Source organism: Chroicocephalus ridibundus, chromosome 2 (assembly GCF_963924245.1).
Source record: "Chroicocephalus ridibundus chromosome 2, bChrRid1.1, whole genome shotgun sequence".
NCBI classification, from domain to species: Eukaryota; Metazoa; Chordata; class Aves; order Charadriiformes; family Laridae; genus Chroicocephalus; species Chroicocephalus ridibundus.
In genome coordinates, this window is record NC_086285.1 from 70,155,479 (window position 1) to 70,175,430 (window position 19,952).

At 38.1% G+C, this 19,952-nt stretch overlaps 1 protein-coding gene across 4 annotated transcripts in view; it reads right to left on the reverse strand.

The window, feature by feature from the left end:
- Window positions 1–19,952, reverse strand: part of CDKAL1 (CDK5 regulatory subunit associated protein 1 like 1) — a 427,625-nt gene that overhangs the window by 6,103 nt on the left and 401,570 nt on the right. The gene's annotated exons all lie outside the window — the stretch shown is intronic.

Sequence of the window (19,952 nt, forward strand, 5' to 3'; positions counted from 1 at the left end):
TCTTTCTGAAGCTCCAGTCCCAGACTTAAACTGCTGTGCATGAAAGAAATATATAATCACATCAAAACGTAAGCTTTGGCATCTGTCGATCACAGCCTAGCTTTTTGTAAGATCTCACTTCATGTTAGTCAACAAAGACATGAGAGCAACTCTTTAGCTCTGAGCTGAGGTTTTAATAGATTCAAAACATTTCTTACATGCAAATTTCTTTTATGGCTCAGGGGCACTGTTAGAGCTTGAAGTGTTAGCTAACTGCTGTGAAAAACTACTTGGCTGAGCATATCTCTAGATAAATTAGACTTCTGAATTTTTTAGCCCAACCAAGTACATTTTACACACTTGTACTACAGGTTTAAAAATACGGACTTTTATATATGCACAACAAGTCTGTGTGACAAATTAAAAGAAAACACGTTAAAATATGCATTACATATCCTACTGCGCCATTTGAAACTCTGGGCTATTACACTTTGGAGGCATTTTTCAAATTTAAAAAACAAACAGTTACCGAAGGTCACATAGACTACACATCCAAAAAATATGTAAATTAAATTTTATTGAATAGTTCCGCAAGACACATTTAGTTCTGTAGGTATTAAGAGAGCTCCTTTGATATATTAGTTATGAAATTCTAACAGCCTTCCGCAAATGTGGAATGCTGGTCTTAAAGTAGAAAATAAATGGCATACAAAATATTTTTTTCCAATGGAATTAACATGATAATTCCCATAATAAGCATCCCTGACACCATGTATTCCAGTGAATGCAGTGCTATGCTGTTAAGCGGAAACGCTGTCTACAAGCATGCTTGTCTCAGATGTTATCAGCTGTACACCATTCCTAGGAAATCACTGATTCCAAATACACGTGGAGTTTACTTACCCATTTTAGGAAATGGGAAACCTTGAAAAAACAAATAAAGCAGCCAGGTACTTTTGCAAAGGATTTTCACATTGTTTCTTCTTTTCGTGTGCATATATACATATGTGTTTGTGTATGGGTGTGATGTATGACTGTATGCTTTAATATATAAGTAAGGGATGAGATACAGAAGAACTGAGATGAAGGATAAATACAAATTTATTATTAATTTCTCAGTAAATGGTCAGAGTCTTAGCAGTAATTAGGATTCTTAATCTGTTAACCCCAAATCATTACCACTGAAGTTATAGCAAGAAAATAAATTAATCAAAGCATCTTGCAAATAGCAGCAGTCACTAAAACTGTCTTACTGTCTGTCATAGGATCTTAAGATAATTCAGACTGCATCTGGTCCATCCTCCTGCTCACAGAAGGGTCAGCTATAGCCTAGTTTGCTCAGGGAATTAATTAGTTGGGCTTTGAAAACCTCCAAGGATGGAGATTGCACAGCCTCTCTGGGCCTTTGTTCCACTGCTTGACTGTCTTCATGGGGAAAATATCTCTCTTCATATCCAGCCTGAACCTCTCGTTTCCACTTATGCTCACTGTCCCTCGTCCTCCCACATGCACCACAGTGAAGCACTTGGCTCGGTCATCTCAATAACCTTCCCATAGGCACTAAGGGGCTTCTGTTAGGGTCTCCTGAAACCACTCCTTCTCCAGGCTGGAACAAGCTTGGTCCCTCAGCCTCTCCTCACAGGCCAAGTGCTCCAGTCCCTGACCATCTCTGTGACCCTACGCTGAACTCGTTCCAGTTACCAATTCATAATTTATATCAAGATCGCCACACATGACCCAGTCAAGTCAGGTCAGCAATACTCCTTGCAGCCGGACCACAGTCAAACACAAGCATAAAATACATTTAATAATGGGAGGATATAGAGATTGATTTACCATAAGCTCAGCTGCATCAAATCTGACAGTTTCTTACAGGTTTGTCATCCCTTATGGAGATCATCTTTAACTAGGTCCTACCCCTGACCTGCATAGTAAGTCAGCAAAATCTTTTTTCTTTCCCAGTAACATTTGCATCGTCTGTCTGATTCCTTTGCTCAGCGTAGAAAAAAGACCTTTCCCATTACTCGGTGACCTCTCACCTTGATTACTACTACAATGTCCTCCTATTTGTCCTGTTATCCTTCTACTTCTTCCCATTTCTCTCCTGCATCACCTGACCATATCACCACTCCTAATAAACAAAAGCAGAGATGCCGATAGGAACACAAATTTGGAGCGACATGACATATTATGACTTTCTGTCCATGTCACACAGATGCACCTCTGGAACTTCCTCCTCCTACATTAACATTAAATTCAAACTTTAATATTCCCATGTAAGAGTATAAAAGAAATAAATTATCTCTCTGTAAGTTACTGTACTTGAACTTCCCACCATTACTGTAAGGCTCCAGTGGTATTTTTCTTGGCAGACAGCTCTCTGCTTTCTTCCACGTTCTTACCGAAGGGTAGGTAGGCCCTTGCCTACCCACTTCTTTTTCCTCCCCTAAGTAGTCTTTAAGGATTACTCCCTCAATGAGCCCTCAAAATTCATAATGCAGTTAAAAGCTAGACAGAAGCCTGAGTAACTGGGGCTTATTAAATGACTTCCTGTTTGATGTGCACTTTGAGGAGGAGGAAAACAACCCAAAAGATCGACTAATAAAAGAAATAAAAAGAGGAGAAACAAACAACTAAGAAGACACAAGCCAAAAACACCTCCAAAATGTTTAAAACAGTCTTGTGCTGCTTTCCATTATACTCGCTTGTTGTAGCTTGTTTCTTTATATTTACCTAGAAATGCTTCCAGCCAGGAGTTGACTCTTTTTTTTACATATTTGTATTTTATGCTGCTATTAAACTTAGTGACTCAGTGTCCTCCCACTACACAAATAATGCATTGATGAAATAAGCTGTCACCCAAGGTCAGAAGCAACATTTTGAAAAATAGTCAGTGTGATGTCTGGATTCTGAGCAGGTTTTTTTTGGGTTTTTTTTGTTTTTTTTTTTTTACATAAAGTGTGTGGGGTGTCAATCACCAGGCCAGAAACAAGTGCCGTGCAAACTGGCATTCCAGCTAGCACTTGCAACCACAAGAGAACGGAGAGAGTTTGTGATTCAAAAATCACAGTTGTCCAAGTAATGACTTGAAATGAAGAGTGAACCTAGCAGCACAATGTGGACAAATTCAGGATGGGGATCTGTCACTATTTATTTCCCTGTGCACAGCACAGTTTTATGAAGGAGATGGCAGGTGCTTGCTCTGGGCACTTATCTGGTAATTAGTTGGCTAACAGACAAATCTGTTTTCTAGAGATCACCAGCAGAGGCTTCACGGCTTTGAAAATACATTACAGTGAATTACAGGATGTACATTTACTTGTAATAACACTAGATACCATTTTTCAGTGTGCATAGCATGGTCTGTCTTAGTAGATATCATTCCACAGGATTCCAGCTTGCTCCTTCTTTAAAGGATCATAGAGATATTTTTTTTTAGTAAGTATTTTAAGGTTGTGTTTACAATACAACAATTTTCCCAGTTTGGGAAATGGGATCCAAATTTTTTTGGATAATGAAAAAATTACAAAGAGCTAGCAGTATGTGAATGTTTAAAGATTGTTCTACAAATGAGATTATTAAGTGAAATACAATATACTTTTTCCATAGCACAAGTCTTCAGAGACCATCACCTTTTTGCTTTCCTTTTAAATCTTGAAATAACAATGACAATTGTATGGAGGTTAACGTTAGCTACAGGCAAAGACACAAAAGGTTTCCATCACAAAGAGTACCCCAGTAAAATGAATAGCTAGATCTGAAAATATATATTCATGCCACAAGAACCATCAATACAACTGAATGATACTCACGTATCAACAGTGAAATGAGTAATACTGCTTTTACTTGGAAGTGAACTCTATGAGTATATATTAAAACACTATCTTTAATAGGAATTCTATAGTCCCAAATGGTAGAAAGCATAAAATAGTAAAAGCCTTTCTAACTATTATTTGCAGAGACCACTGTGATAAATATCCAAGAAACATCTCAAGAGACATTCTCTCTCAAAATCAGGAAAAGCTTTTAAAGATCTTTCACATGGAGCAAAGTAGAATAAACTGATAAATGTACATATTCTTGGCTAAACCCTTCCCCTTGATCCTAGAATATGTCATAATCCTGAATTTATGCTGTTTTCATTTATTCCTACAGAGCTGAGCATTACAAATGGAATGTTCCACTGAGACTTCAACATTGTATTATCAGACAATCACAGAGACAAAGGATATGGCCCTTCTTACACTTTGACCTCATGGATAATAAACATGGCATAAAATGAGCATTATTAATATTTAGGAATTATACTAGTTTCCAGAGTTTCAAATTTCACACCAGGAGGTAGCTGTGGGATGGCTCTATATGCCTCGCTCGTTTTACAGGTAGAGAAACAAAGAAAATTGAAGTGTCTCCAGTGCCATAATGCAAGCCAGAAATCAGATCTCTACAATTTCTGTCTTAGGTTCCAGTTGTCACCAGAAGCCAACATGGCCTCTAAAATCTTTTACCTCTATCAAGTTTATGTTTTAAACACATTTTCTTAAAGGTAGGCAATGCCCTAGTATGTAGTCTCCTGTCAATTTCTCCTACCTTCATTTTCCCAGACTTTTCTGCCCAGTATTAAACACTCAGTTCCTGGGACTGTAGATGCTCACCAAGCACAGCTGGAATCAGATCTTGGCTAAAAGGTGCATTTCATGCAAGTCTGACATTTAACAGTTAACAAAGTGTGACTGATCTTGACCAACTTTGTGGGTTCAGTGATAATACAAAGGTTTTCTTTTTATATTGTCATGGCCTCTTTCTTTTAAGTATCCTTAGTTGTTTTAGGAGGTCTCCCACAGTGCCAGTTAGCATACTTTTGAGCACCTGAGGGAGTGTCTTGAAATCTGAGTCTCCTTTTTAATTTCACACTCAGTCAAGTTCAACTGCAGTTAATGGATGCAGTTAATGGAGGACTCTCTCATGGTAACATCAAACAATGGTTACTTTCTGTGATTAGCAAGCCTAACTGCTCTAACATAATGTCTGTATCCCCAGTCTCTACAAATGGTTCGTCAGCCCTTCTCCACAATAAAGATTACATGAGAAAAAATCTTTCTTGGCTTGCTGTGTATTTTATGCTAGATAATCATGATAGCACCTTGGCACTCTGTCTAAGACATCAAAGAACGGTAAGTATCCAATCTACAGGCTGTAACGAATACCTACCCTCAGGAGAGCATTTGTATCGTTCAGAGGGTGGTCTGACTAGACAACCAACTTCTGTATCTGTAAAGGACTGAAGTGCATAAGCATGAACTTGCGCGCTACCATGCTCAAACACTGGCAATCTGTACGACAGCTAAGAGCCTCCAATGACTCCACTGGACCTCAGTCTTCTCCCACACAGGTTTTACATGGTGTTCTCTATCAGGTTATATCTGATAATTCCTAAGATTAGCTCAGGAGGAAAAAATCAGTTCCTCTGGTATTAACCATGAAGTAACAAGTACTGATTTCCGCTTTTTCTTTGAGGCTTCATACCCTGGAGTTAGTTTCTCTTAAACGCTGAACAGTCACTGCTGCAATTTGCTTGAACACACGCTACGAAATTTTAATAATTTGTAAATATCTAGTTCCAAGCATTTTAAACTGACCACCATCAAATTTGTTCACTACACTAACTTTCTAGCAAATGCTTTGAACATCTGCTCCATCTTCATCCGTGAAATGGGAAGACGAAAGCTGCATTTCAGGAGGATAATGTAAAAATAAACTTTTTACTGTTTCTGAAGCACTCAGAAATTTAGTTACGGGGGTCATAAGAAAGGTTAGAAAGAAATTAATAACTCCCTTGAGAGCGAGATTTAAACAGCATGTAGCAAATAACACTGCTAACACTGCTATTACACAATGAACAATAAAGAGGAAAAATAGCTAACAATAGCTTATTAAATGAATAGACTCAGCTCTGTGCACAGAAGGAAACAAATCTGTGTGTGTGTGTGAAAATGGTGCATAAGCACATAATTAAAGGCTGAAACATTATATGGTTGGCATTTACATGGAAAAGAGGAACTGAAACTCTAGAATTTCCTTAGTTCAGAGTACTTCACTTCACACTCCAAATAATTTGTGTACATATGTAGTACGTGAGAAATATCATTCTTAGTTTCTTCTTATTATCTCATATTATAGGTCTTCAGTGTCATTGCGGTGTTATGCTTTTCTCTGTTTAGAAAAGGACACTGGTCTGTAGAACACAACTCATGATATTTTAATACAGCTTTCTTTGGTGTTTTGTTATTGCTTTTGTCTCTTGGTGAATACAAGTATTAACTGAAATTGACTCCAAGCGGTGCCCTCAATTCCATTTCATTATCCCTGTCCAGCCTAGTAACTTTTGAACCTACACACTCACTCCAACAATAGAAGAGCAATTCAGTAAGTTTTATAAATGTCAAAGGCTGGTAGAAAAAATGGAGAGATCTAAATCAGTGCTCCTTGAGGGAAAGGCCAAAGCCCAGCCTCGACAATCTGTTTTTTGCCATCACCCTGCTGACGAATCTGTACTCCTATAACTACATACCACAGGCAATAGTTGCACAGACCACCGGTAACACGTTTTTATCCACGGGGCAGGAAAAAACGTTGCTGTAGAAACATGGAAGGCATCAGAGGTCCAAAAGCATGGGAAACCAGGCTCTACCTCTGTGAATGCAGCTTTCTTGTACAAAGTCTGTCTCTGCTTCAGAGTGCTTCAAAACTAAATGCAAGACCAGATGAAAACTGATAAAAAATAAATATGAAAGGGAGGGAGGTGGTACTACTTAGCACGGGGAACAGTGATTCAACAAACTAGCTTGTTCCTAAGTACGGAGAGTCTGCAGTTCCCACTTCTCCCCACCTCTTCACAGCCGAGAACCTACCTGATTGGATGCTACTATTGTACAGCAATACAGGATACAGGAATGATTTTATGCAGTAAACTGTTGCAAAGGTATATCTTCTACTTTTCAGATTTGCCACGTTAGGCCTAAATTAAAATGGTAATGAGCTTTTATCAGCAGTCGCGGGCCATTTCCCTGTAAGTGAGGAAAAGGTGAGGTTCTTATGACAGATTCGCAATCTTTGAAAGGAATTTCACTCACCTCTATTTCTCTGAAATCCATAAAATCTTTCCTAAAATTAGGTAATACTAAAATACACTGCTTTCAGGAAAAGAAATTAAGGAAACCTGAGATAAACATAAATAAAACCCAAGACAACCTGAAAATGGCAAACATATTCAGGGGCCTAGAGGGGTGAGATATGCAAGCCAACAGGATGATAACTATGGGCCTTAATCTAGTCTTTAACAAATTGATGGGTTTGGATTTTAAAAGGCTTGATGTCTCCATACTACACACTACCACATTTTTTTTAATGACACTAGATACTTTTCCAGGCATAACTCTAATTCATTACTTTCCAGCTATTAAGAGCTACGCATCTGGCTTTCCCCTGTGGTTCCGTGACAATCTGATTATCCTACAGAATCTTAAGCACTCCTCACTGAAAAAATAATGAACTAATGTTTCTTTAGACAGAAATTCATGTTGAATAGTTGAAAAAGGAAAAAAATTCCTGTCATTCTAAGCACTACTTCCATTACTTTACCAAATTAAAGTTCTTGTATTTAGAAAAAAAACTATCTGTGTCAGAAATGGATATTCACAGCCATCCTTTTTGTATGATAATTATGTTATCTGCACTTATCAGAGATTTTGTATGTGAGAATTGCAAAATAGTTTCCATACGGATAAGATAAAGCAGTCAGACTGACTGAAATGACTTACAATCACATATGAAGCCATGTCAAAACAAGGATGAGATTTAAAAAAAACCCTCTAGTTCTTATAACAAGACCCTTTCTTGAGGACTAGAAATCCATCTGGCCGATAATACACATAGGTAGTTTTTGTAGCTATGTGATGTTTTGACAAAAAGAGCTTAAATGTACTGCCTACACATCTTTGTTCCATCAAAAGTATTTTCACAAAAAATTTCCAAGCCACCCCAATCCGAAATGGAGCATTTGTTCAAGTTCTGCCACAGCGTGTATATATATATATTGCTATGAAGAAGAATCCGTCAATTTGAAAGCGAAGACATTTAGTGAATAATCTTCTCGTATAATATTGTTTCAAGGACCCCATGGTTATACTGAGACTAAAGAAAAAGAATATTACTTTCCATGTGGCTTTAGCTTTTCATTTTGCATTCGACACCTGGCTCTCCAGCCAGTCACATTTCATTCCTTTCACCATTTATCAATCACACATCCATCTCATGTTGTAGTACATGGGTGGTCCATCCTTTTTAATAGGCCACACGAGCCTACTATGAGCCTTACGCTACCATGCCTTGCCAATCACACACCAGACATAAATTCATCATGTAATTAATAGCTAATAGCTCTCCTTCTCTGCACATCACATACGCTCTGACATGTATGACCCTGATGCAGTAGTCACTGGAAAAGAGGGATTAGATAGTACCTAGTGAGGCAGTTGAACTCTTCTGGTGGCTGCAGGTTGTCCCATGCCAGAGGCTGGCCACTTCTGCACTAGTATAATGACAACATGCTCATGCACCTGTGGAGAGGGCTTCTTTACAGACCAAGTCCCACAAAAGAGTGTTTCTGCTTGTAAGGCCAGGTAAAAAGGCAAAATGAAAAGTGTTACCACGAAGATGTTGATAGCACAGCAACATCAACATTCATTATAGCATTTGTTGACTTATGTTGAACCAGAAGCTGAGAAATACTATGTTCTTATGGAATGATGACCTACGTAGGTCAAACGTGGTCTGCCTTCAGGCGCTTAATTATTTTGTGTGAAAAATGCACATTTCTTTTTAAGAAATGTTCATCACTGAAAATTTTTTAAATTCATGATTTACTTTACAAATGATTTGTCAGCCCTTCTCTACAATAAAGACGATGTGAGAAAAATCTGGATTATTTCTTGCATACCTTGATGGCTCAGATCACCATGTAGTTCAACTTTGGTTTTGACTTATATCCTAATTAAAAATGACTTTGTGCCAGTGCTTGTGACCACAACAAATAAAAGCTGAAGCACCACTGAAGTACATATATCTTCCTCACCATATTTCCAAAGTCTGAGGTTTTTACGGTATCTAAGACGGAAGAAATGTGTTCTAGTTTTCCCAAGATCATAATTTTATTATTACACCAAACCTGGGTTGTGGTGCTCAATCCAGTAAAAGAAATGAAAGTAAATATGCTGAAATGTGGGCTTGAGTTTCAAACACAGGAAAACTGTGCTTGAAGCCCTCTGACTCTTTTGGAACCTCAAAACATGAACTGTTTCTGATGCACACCTGCAAAACTGCTAAGAGCAAACTCCCAGTGAAAATGATCAACAAGCTTTGGAATCTGTTCCGATGAAAAACAAAGGCGTAATACCGAAAAGACCATACAAACCAATGTAGTGCGAATTTTACTTTAGTGGGAATGTATACAAGATTTGGGCTATCTAGGCTAACCATACCATACCATCACCACAACCTCTCATGCTATACTCTCTAGACAGATCATTCAGTACAATATTTCTCTTTCCCAATGCTGGATAAGACAATTACATCAAATCCTGTCATAGTTTCTGGATTTTAGTTAGTATGAGTGACTTAGCCTGGCACTGGAATAAGTCAGGAGAAAAATCTTTCTTCATCTTTAAGATGGGTGGGGGAATACTTCAAGTCATTTAAATACACAATGGGAAGCAGTCAGGGGAAGGTTATCAAGATTGGTGTACTGTACACTAACCACAGGTAAAGCTGTCTTTGAACAGCTTTAATTAAGTGCTTATATAATTAGTTACTTTTCTAAATGTTTCTTTTACTTAATGGTCTTTGATAAATCCCACAGGAACAGCTTGCTCTGGAACTTGTTACAAATAAGAACTGAACCTAAAGTTAACTAAATTTAAGAGTCAGGTCTCATGAAAACCTTCAATGTAATAGGCAATGAGCCAAGTTTCTTAGAGGTAGAGCATAAACTTTTAAAATTATTATTCCTCTTGTAGTTTGAGAGGACTCCTTAAAAAAAAAAAAAATCTTAGATCAGGGGAGAGATTGTAGTAGGAGGGCAAGGGTTTATTTCTGTTGCTGTTTGGTCCAGTAAATCTGCAACAACCTGCTTCAATGGCTAATGGCACGATCGAGACTTTGATCTCATTACATGAAAAGGATCTCGAGAGAATGTTAAACTTGATATGGAATACAGCCTGTATAAACCCAAAGTTACTGTATGCAGCCTTTGAAGAAGCACTAGTTTACTAAGCTTGCTTAGATACTGCAACTTTCTGTGGACTGTCTTTAAGGACACAGTCATTCTAATGTATTCAACAGGGTCACAGTAAGTTATTTGGATATTCTAGTGTAGTTAGGAGCGTATCTTTGGTGGACTAAATTTAAGGCTCTGAATTTCACATCCACTTCACCGAAGTATGGCATTTGGATATTTTAAGATATGTTTTCTCCAGTGTAGTCACCAAACAGAACCTCATCCTTATTACTCAATTGTAATTTAAGTTCAGTTAAAGATATGGCCGCTGTAAATTTGCCTTTGAATTTTTAGATGCAGATATCCCCATACACAAAATATAATTTAAGACTTATAAAAGCTTAAAAAATTCATTTCTTTCTCCTACTGAAAAGCCTTTTTCTCTTTTTGTTTATCTTATTATACTTGACACCACAAAAAAACTCTAATCGAATGTTACTGACAAGAATATTAAAAACAAACATAAAACACTATATCCAAATATTATCAAAGTCTGAGTGGAAAACTATGATTATGAGTGGATCTCAGTATTCTACTACTACTCACAATTAATCCTAATATTGCTGGATGAGTTCAACACTGTTTTAATAGATTTGTCAGGATAAAAAATGTTATTTGCAAAATTTATATATATTTTAGTAAATTCTCACTATCATAAAGAGAATCAAGAAGAACACAAAGGATGATTTTTAGACTACTACAAATCTCTTAATCTACTGAGAATCTAATAAAAACTTTTGAACATTTAATAATATTAAAGGATACAGAACACCCTAATTTGCCTTTAATGTAGTTTGCTAATTTCTTTGAAATGAGATACACTTTTTAAACAGTTTTAAGTCAAAAAATAGCTTAATCTCATGACTGTTATTTTTATTTGCCCTCAAAACAATCTCACAGCTAATGAACCCTCTTACTTCGATGGTTTTGGAAACAAATATATTTCTAAGAGGCAGAAGTTAAACACTCCAATACCTTGTATGCGTAAAATCAAATCTCCTGACCTTCCACTTGGTGATGGGGAAAGCTTTATCACCCTTTTAAACCCCTATTTCCTCTCATGAGATCCATGTGCCTTTTTCATGCTATCCTGTTTAAATATTCATGTAGAAAGACTACTACGATTACAGCTTTGATAGATGAAGAGCAGGTAGAAAAATCATCCATCCAAGACATAAATACCTTGTACCTCTGACTGTGTCTTTACTTGCAGGGAAAGGAGAGAGAGAGGGAAGGAATGGAGAGAGTAATACTGCCTACGTGAGCTTTTTGGTGATCTGAAGAATAGTAATAAAAAGAAAAGGGATGACTACTAGAAGCAAAGATACAATATATATATGGGCTGAATATCCTTCACCTACCTTTGTATTTAACTCTACTGGAGAGGTATAAAAGTCAAACCTATAATGACTTATGCTGGCACAATGAGTTGGAAAGAGATGACCTCCAAAACAAAGGAAAAATTGAGAAAAGTTGTGGCTGCTGCATTTTTTTTCTCCTGAAAGCCAATTAAAACTTAGTGAATTTATAACCCGGCACATTAAATAATAAAGCATTACTAAAAACAAATGCCTTTTGATTTTCTCCAAAGAGTCTGTTCGTTAAAGCTCTGATTGAAAAGAAAAAGTATTTTAAAAGGAACTCCTAAATATTACAGGGAGGGTCAAGTAACTAAAATTAGCATGGCTACACAATTCCAATTTGTCCCTATGCCAAGGGAGAGCAGAACCCACCCACTCATTCTGCAGTGCAGCATCAGCAGGTCAAGTACTTGAAATTACACACAAAAATGGCACAAGTTTTTTAGTGCTTGGAGTTTTACTTCTGGAGGCAGGAGGGGTAGAACGTTTCTGTTTAACCTTCACTCATTCTCCAGAAAATGACTGACAGTTGACTCATCCCAGTCATTACTATTTCCATTTATTGCATACACTGCACAGGATTAACATAATTATGTAATTTAAAGTGATTAGACAGTGACATTCAGCCAAACAACACTGTCTGTTGAGGAAATGAAAAATAAATAAACTAAAGTTCACCTGAAATGGACTTAAGAGAGCATTTGTTTGAAAAGGGGCTATGTAATACGTGTTGTTTCAGCTGAGCTTGGATCACTGTAGTTGAAATTCAGCCCTGCCGAGGGTTGGGCAGAAAGACAACATGCCCATTAAATTGAAGACGTCAGGATAAAATCTACTTGGTGAAGGTCTTATGCTGCCTCTTGGGTTTGCTGCCTTAAATCATCTCTATGTATTCTTACCCTCCATGCAATGCAGAGAAAGCCCAGAACCACAGAATGGTTTGGGTTGGAAGGGACCTTAAAGATCATCTAGTTCCAACCCCCTGCCATGGGCAGGGACACCTCCCACTAGACCAAGCTGCTCAAAGCCCCATCCAGCCTGGCCTTGAACACTTCCAGGGATGGGGCATCCACAGCTTTCCTGGGCAACCTGTTCCAGTGCCTCACCACCCTCACAGTAAAGAATTTCTTCCTAATATCTAATCTAAATCTACCCTCTTCCAGTTTAAAATCATTACCCCTCAACCTATCACTACACTCCTTGATAAAGAATCTCTCCTCGTCTTTCCTGTAGGCCCCCTTTTAAGTACTGGAAGGCTGCTATAAGGTCTCCCCGGATCCTTCTCTTCTCTGGGCTGAACAACGCCAACTCTCTCAGCCTGTCCTCCCAGGAGAGGTGCTCCAGCCGTCTGATCATCCTCATGGGCCTCCTCTGGACTTGCTCCAACAGGTCCATGTCCTTCTTATGTTGGGGGCCCCAGAGCTGGATGCAGTACTCCAGGTGGGGTCTCACCAGAGCAGAGTAGAGGGGCAGGATCACCTCCCTCGACCTGCTGGCCACACTTCTGATGCAGCACAGGATGCAGTTGGCCTTCTGGGCTGCGAGCACAGACTGATGGGTCATGTTGAGCTTCTCATCAACCAACACCCCGAAGTCCTTCTCCTTAGGGCTGCTCTTAACCCATTCTCTGCCCAGCCTGTATTTGTGCTGGGATTGCCCCAACCCATGTGCAGGACCTTGCACGTGGCCTGTTTGAACTTCATGAGGTTCGCATGTGCCCACCTCTCAAGCCTGTCAAGGTCCCTCTGGATGGCATCCCTTCCCTCCAGCGTGTCGACCATGCCACACAGCTTGGCATTGTCTGCAAACTTGATGAGGGTGCACTCAATCCCACTGTCCACATCACCAAGAAAGGTGTTAAACAGCACTGGTCCCAGTACCAATCCCTGAGGAACTCCACTCATTACTGGTCTCCACTTGGACATCAAGCTGCCGACTGCAACTCTTTAAGCGTGACGATCCAGCTAATTCCTTATGCATCGAGTGGTTCATCCATCAAATCCACGTCTCTCCAATTTAGAGACAAGGATGTCATGCAGGACAGCATCAAACGCTTCGCACAAGTCCAGGTAGGCAATGTCAATTGCTCTTCCCTTATCCACTAACATTACAACCCCATCGTAGAAGGCCACCAAATTTGTCAGACATTATTTGCCTTTAGTGAAACTATGTTGGCTTGGATCAATGAACTGAATGTTTTGGATCAATGAACTACCTTTTATTCCAGTTTGCTAGTTGTCAAATAATTGTTGGCTAAATTAAAATGTTGCTAGAATTAGAGAAGATAAGGCTGGAAACAAACTTAAGAGGTCACCTAACTCATACCCATAACCCAAGGCAGCTGGCCTACATCTCAAGCTTTTTCACAGATATTTGCTAAGCATGTTCCTAAAAACTAGTATTGATTAAAATTCCCCAAGCACTACAGGAGATCCAATCCAGCACTTATCTAAACCCAGCAAGAAAAATCTATTCTGCCCGTAAGAAAGAATCTATTGAATCCACCCTGAATTTCCGATTCTAAGCTGAGAAATGTTGGGCTATCAAGTAGAAGGAAAATTCAAATCAACCCAAATCCCCAAAGAAAGCCAACATGGTGTGCAGATAATGTGTAGATCACGAAAATCAGTATCTAAGGAACAGCACATAGCAAATGTTTGTCCTTTTTTTAGGGAGAAATGAGAGTTTTGAAGGTCCTTTTAAAAACATTCATAGATGGCATTGAGCTCCACTCTTAGGAAATTTCTCTTTTCTTACATTGACTTTATAGGGACCTTAGTGAAATTACTGAAGAAAACATAAAAAAAAGATTAATTAAGAAAGATTTAACACCATCTTATATGACCTCTATTAACAACCAGCAGGGAACACAAGTAACACATTAAATAAAACAGATTAATACATGCAAAAGCACTATTTGTATGCCTCACACTACAATCAGTTTTTTCAGAGAAAGAGGGAGAGAGAACAACCAAGACAACAAAAGGTATGTTCCAAAGAATGCAGGAGCACAGAATGCAAGAGCACCAAATATTGCACCATATTTTCATGAAGTATTACCTGAAAAACTATTTTACACAGAAAATGTTCCTTTATCTGTCTGTATATTTATCTTAAATAGAAACTTCCCCACATATTTCTCAAACTTGGACATCATGATGCAAAAATCCCTTTGTAAAGTAACTTTCCAAGGCAGGTAAAAGGTGTATTTTATTTTACTTTATCTTTCTTCTTTGGAAATTCTGATCTTTCATTAGCATTTCTCAGACTTTCTAAAGTTTCTCCTTCTGTAATTGTATGAAAGATTCCTCTCCTCGCACCCCTATGCCATTTTTGATCTCAAATTTGCTTCCTCATTCTCTTTTTTCCCTAAATCTCTAATCTCTAGTTCCTGTTCAGGAACCAAGTTTTCCACCACTTTGACGCTCCAGTGTATGTAAAAACTGTGCTTAATAATAACTTCAGTTTTACACACGTCTTCCACATTTCTTTCCAAATCCTTGAAGGAAGTTTCCAATACAGATATCTCAATTCTGCTATGATTTCTTTCATTTCTGTTCCAGCAGAAGATACTTTCTTCCCCCTTCTCCATTTTATTTTGCCCGCAAGTGAAGCACCCTTTCTACCTGAGATCAGAGAGCTCCCTTTAAGCTATGCTTTGTTGATTCTTCTTTCTGGCAGGCTATAAAGGAGTGTTTGATATATATGCAGCTTTCCTGTTTCCAAACATCAGAAAAAAAGGCGGGTAATGTTTAGAGGTCATCTTTTACTAATGTAACTAGAAAATACCTATGGCTAACTAGGAGACCAGGAGCAGAAAGCTTCTTCGGTAGTATCCAGAAGTACAATGCTACAGTATCGACTGCAAAAAATGAAGGCAGGTTGGAGACAAAAAGGAACAGGCAGACTGACCAAGCAATAGCTTGCTAACTGAAAAACAGTAGGTCTCTCTTCGTTTCCTCTGAAGATCCCAATGACTCGAATAGCTATTAGCTTAACGGGCCAACTGTGGATATTATCATGGCCTGGGAGCCATAGAGATATGCACCAAGATCCCACACTCACAAAAGGAGATATTGCAAATGGGTACTGCCAGCAGGAGTCGTTCACAGGGCAAGTGTTAGACACGGAGAACATTATCACATAAACCAACAGAAAACAGGTAACTGAGAGAAAGATGTGCCTATATTTGCTTGAAAAGAAAGTCACCCATAGATGCATTATGGAAACAGGAATTATGAACATAAAATAATCATGACTACATAATTAAATAGCCTGCTAAAATTATTTTTTTTCTTGCCTTAATTTTCCATCTGATGAAAATTTCCCACCAAAGGCCCTCAAGACTTATAGGGCTTTGACTTTGGCAATGCATTACAATTCTGGCATGTAGCCAGCCTTTTATTTTCATCCCTCAGTCCTTTGGTCTCTTCTTCATATATTTCTCATCTTGCAATATTTTTTTTCCTCTGGTCACAGAACATATGTAAACAACTAGAATTATTTTTGGAGTACAGAAGCATAACATAGTCTGTTTCCATTTCTAACAAGAGATCATATTCTTGCAGATTCTTGGGTTTTTTTCAATGATTAGGTTCAGGCAAACATTTGTCCGTAAACGGTATATATTTATTAGGTATTTTACTGTAAGCTGCTGAGAAACTGTCAAGATCCCTAAACATGGCCAAATAAAAGAAATAAAAATATTAAAATGTTATTTTAAAATTAAATGATATTCAGACTGTTGACCCACACTGCTGACTTTTCAAAAGTATTTATTATCCACTGACAATGTACTCAGTACTACGTGCATTGCAAACCCACCTCAAAAAAATCTCAAAGACTAGTTTACCAGAGCGCTTAAGAACACAGCAGATATTCTAAATTGCTTTACTGAATCTCAAAATGCTGAAGTACATCCTTATTGCTTTGTCAATTCCAAGTCCACCTCAGTGAAAGGCTATCTCATCTGCAGCATTCACATCTTGTTTTTTTTCCTGTGAAACTTAGCAGAACTAATTCTTGATCAAAGATTTGAAATATTTATTCGCTGGTATTTGTAATTGCAGTTAGTAACTTATGATATGCTTGTTTTGTCTGAATGATTTTTAATGTTACTACCAATCCTTTTTAATGCCCAGTCCACATACATATATCCTGCTAGATTCACTAGAACAAAATACAGAAATGCCTTTACATGTGTTCACGTTTTATTGATTTCAACTTTCACCTATATATCCTCTGCTATGTATCTTCTAAACATTGTTCTATTACTGAATCAGCAACTGCACATTTTAAACCCAAATAAATCCATAGGAGATCTAAAATTCTGAGTTAATTTAAATTTCCAAATGTGTTAGCCCCCCAAAATAGCCCTCCTGTAGGATTGTGCAATATCATTCACTTTTGAATGGCTTTTATAAAAAATTCGTGCTGAAGTTAAAAAAAAAAAAAAATATCCTGGCAAACACCTGTGCATTTCAATATTTAGTATGTCCACTACAATCAGTGAGTCTGATCGCTTTTGACAGCTTTTTAACCTGAGCTGCTGACTCCAGCATTCCTCTGTCCTTCCTGTCACAACTTCTGTCACAGAGCCTAATGTTATAGAACGTCAAAACCTTATTCTAAGCCCGTCTACTTAGACACAGTTTTTTCCTTAGAGAATATAATAACTGCTAAGAGATTCTACATCATTAATATATTAATGGCTATACATATTAGGTGTGTTTTTTATATATTGAAAAAGCATGACAAAAATGATATGCTAGAAATATCCTGAATTGATTCTATGAATATTTGTCTGCTTCTTATCTGGCACAGATATACAATCCGTGAATATTTTATGGAGCCTGTAAACTGTCCTTTGCGTGACATTTTCCGTTCCCTCTTTTCCAGTCAAATCTGTTAATTCCAGTTGGTGACCTACTTCTTGTATTTCCTTGGATCAATTTGTCATCCCAGCCATGTGGTCAAAAGGGTAAAAAAAAGGCCTACAATTGTTCCTTCTGACACACCATGTTGCTCCCTCTGAATTCATCAGAAAAAAGTGTTGAGGGACATATAGCAGATGAGAAAGAGAGCACATAATTGCAGATAAGCTCTGATCTTTTGGAGGTATTACTCATCACAGCATTTTCAGAAGTTTCTTCTTGCTTAGGATGGGTTTGCAGCTTGCTTTGACATCCTCGCATTATGGTGCTCTCAATTTTTATAACTTTATTTTTTTAGCCATATGATTAATTTCCTTAAAATCTGTACAGTTTTGAAAGCTTTCACTTCTCCCGTGAACACTCCTCATTAGAGAGAAGTACAGCTGTGATGTATTTTGAAATATCTTTTATTGTGTCCAATGCAACCTAATGAAAATATTGTTAATAATAGCAAGCGATGCCTAGGGTTCACTACAAAAATAGCATCTTTTTAACTGCTCCAGACTGTCTACAATCACGTTACAGGCCTGACTCAGCAACCTATCCCTCTTCATCATTGTCCTTGCGCAACGTGCCGATCTGTAAGGTGTGCACTGCAGCCCCAATAATTTACACGGTCATTAGGAAAGAGCCAAGGGCTTTGTTGAATGGGAATGGACTGAAGCGTATAAATGTTTTACTGCAGTACAGCCCATTATCACATTCGTTTGATCTACATTACCTCGGTCTACATTTAAATTTGTGTGCTTCTCTGAACTAGCTCTCATCAGGGACCCACAAACATAAAGGAGTTGAGAGGGAAATCCTACCACTGACAGGGTGAGACTAAAAGTCCACTAGAAACTTCCTGGGCACATCAGATAGCACACCAGCTAGAGGATGCTGGTCGGTGCCTAGAAGAGCTTCTGCCCAGAGGACAGCCATGCTGAGCAACAGAAAGAGCCACCTGGAAGCTGGCTACCCATCCTTTCAAGCCTGGGGATGTAAAGCAGGCCCTAATTCTTGCTCATTTTTGTGCAAAGTGGGAAGGAGAAAGTGGAAGGGCCATATGTTTTCTTTTTTCGCTTCTGTAAGCTATTTTAGGTAACTGTTCCTTCTCTCCATTACATAGTTTGGTAGCTTGACCTAACATAAAAGTTATCCAAGGTTTTTGTTCTGCATGCTGCCCTTCTGAAAATCTGGTGGAGACCCTTGAGATCTTGTTGAAGATCCAATATCTTCGGCTACTTTTGAGGGAGTACCTGAATACATATGTTCTGAGTAGTCTCATTCATTCCTCAACCTGCCATCTGTACATGTAACAAGCTAGATAAACAGTCATATGACATATGTTGCCCCTTTTGTCTTGCTCATAAGCATCTTAAGTTAGAATTACATGTCTTGAGCACATCTACCAGGAAAAGTTTACCAGCAGTCCAACTATACAAAACAACATAAAGAGCAGCTTTTGCCCAACCAAAAACCAACTGTGACTCTTGTGACAAACTGACTTTTTTTCCTGGGAACCTAAAGAAAGTTCCGGATTTGTCACTTACATATGATTTGTCAGGAGGAACTTCCCACTAACAATTTCAGTTTGCGTTCTGTATATTATACATTGGCGAAGCATGATTAAAAGCTTGCAGCTGTAGCTTCCCTATACAAAAGATGTCCCATTCACTGAAGTATTGAGACTCTAGTTTTTTCCAGAAAGTGAAAGTTCATAACATGTCCAGCGGATCAAACATAAATGAGACACTGCCTTGAAGGAGCACTGGCAGCCACAAAAGTAATGAAAAGCAATTTGTCTTATCATTCGCTTATTGTAGCCATTTACTTGGGCATTCCAGGTACTTGTTCATATCTACTCAAAGGTCAGGAATGAGTTCTTAGAGAAATTATCACTATCCTTGATTTTAATATTTTTATCTCTCTTTTTTAACATGCAAAATTTCAGTCAACAGTCTGCTTGCTTGTTCCCATGCTACAAGCTCCTGGCAGCATCTACTCAGTTTAATGACAGGCTTGGTTCTGTTCCAGCAGATTATTAAAAAAAGTGTTCTGATGAAAAAATCAGATGTGTTTAAATAGCTATATAGTCCAATCAGACAATTTGAGGGTTTTGGCTGTTTTTTTCCTCTTACAGACCCTTATCAGGCCAATATACAAATACATAGACAATATTCAAAGGAGAGATTAGCAGTGTGTTTGTCCTTAAGTTTCATGATCTGCCAAACACATTATAGTAAGTGCATTATTGTTGCTCTGTGTTTCCATAGCCAGGTTTATTCAAGAGACCAAGTAGCTTAGCGCAACACTCGTCACGTAAGGTATGCATTGATTATTTCTTTTAAATATGACTACTTA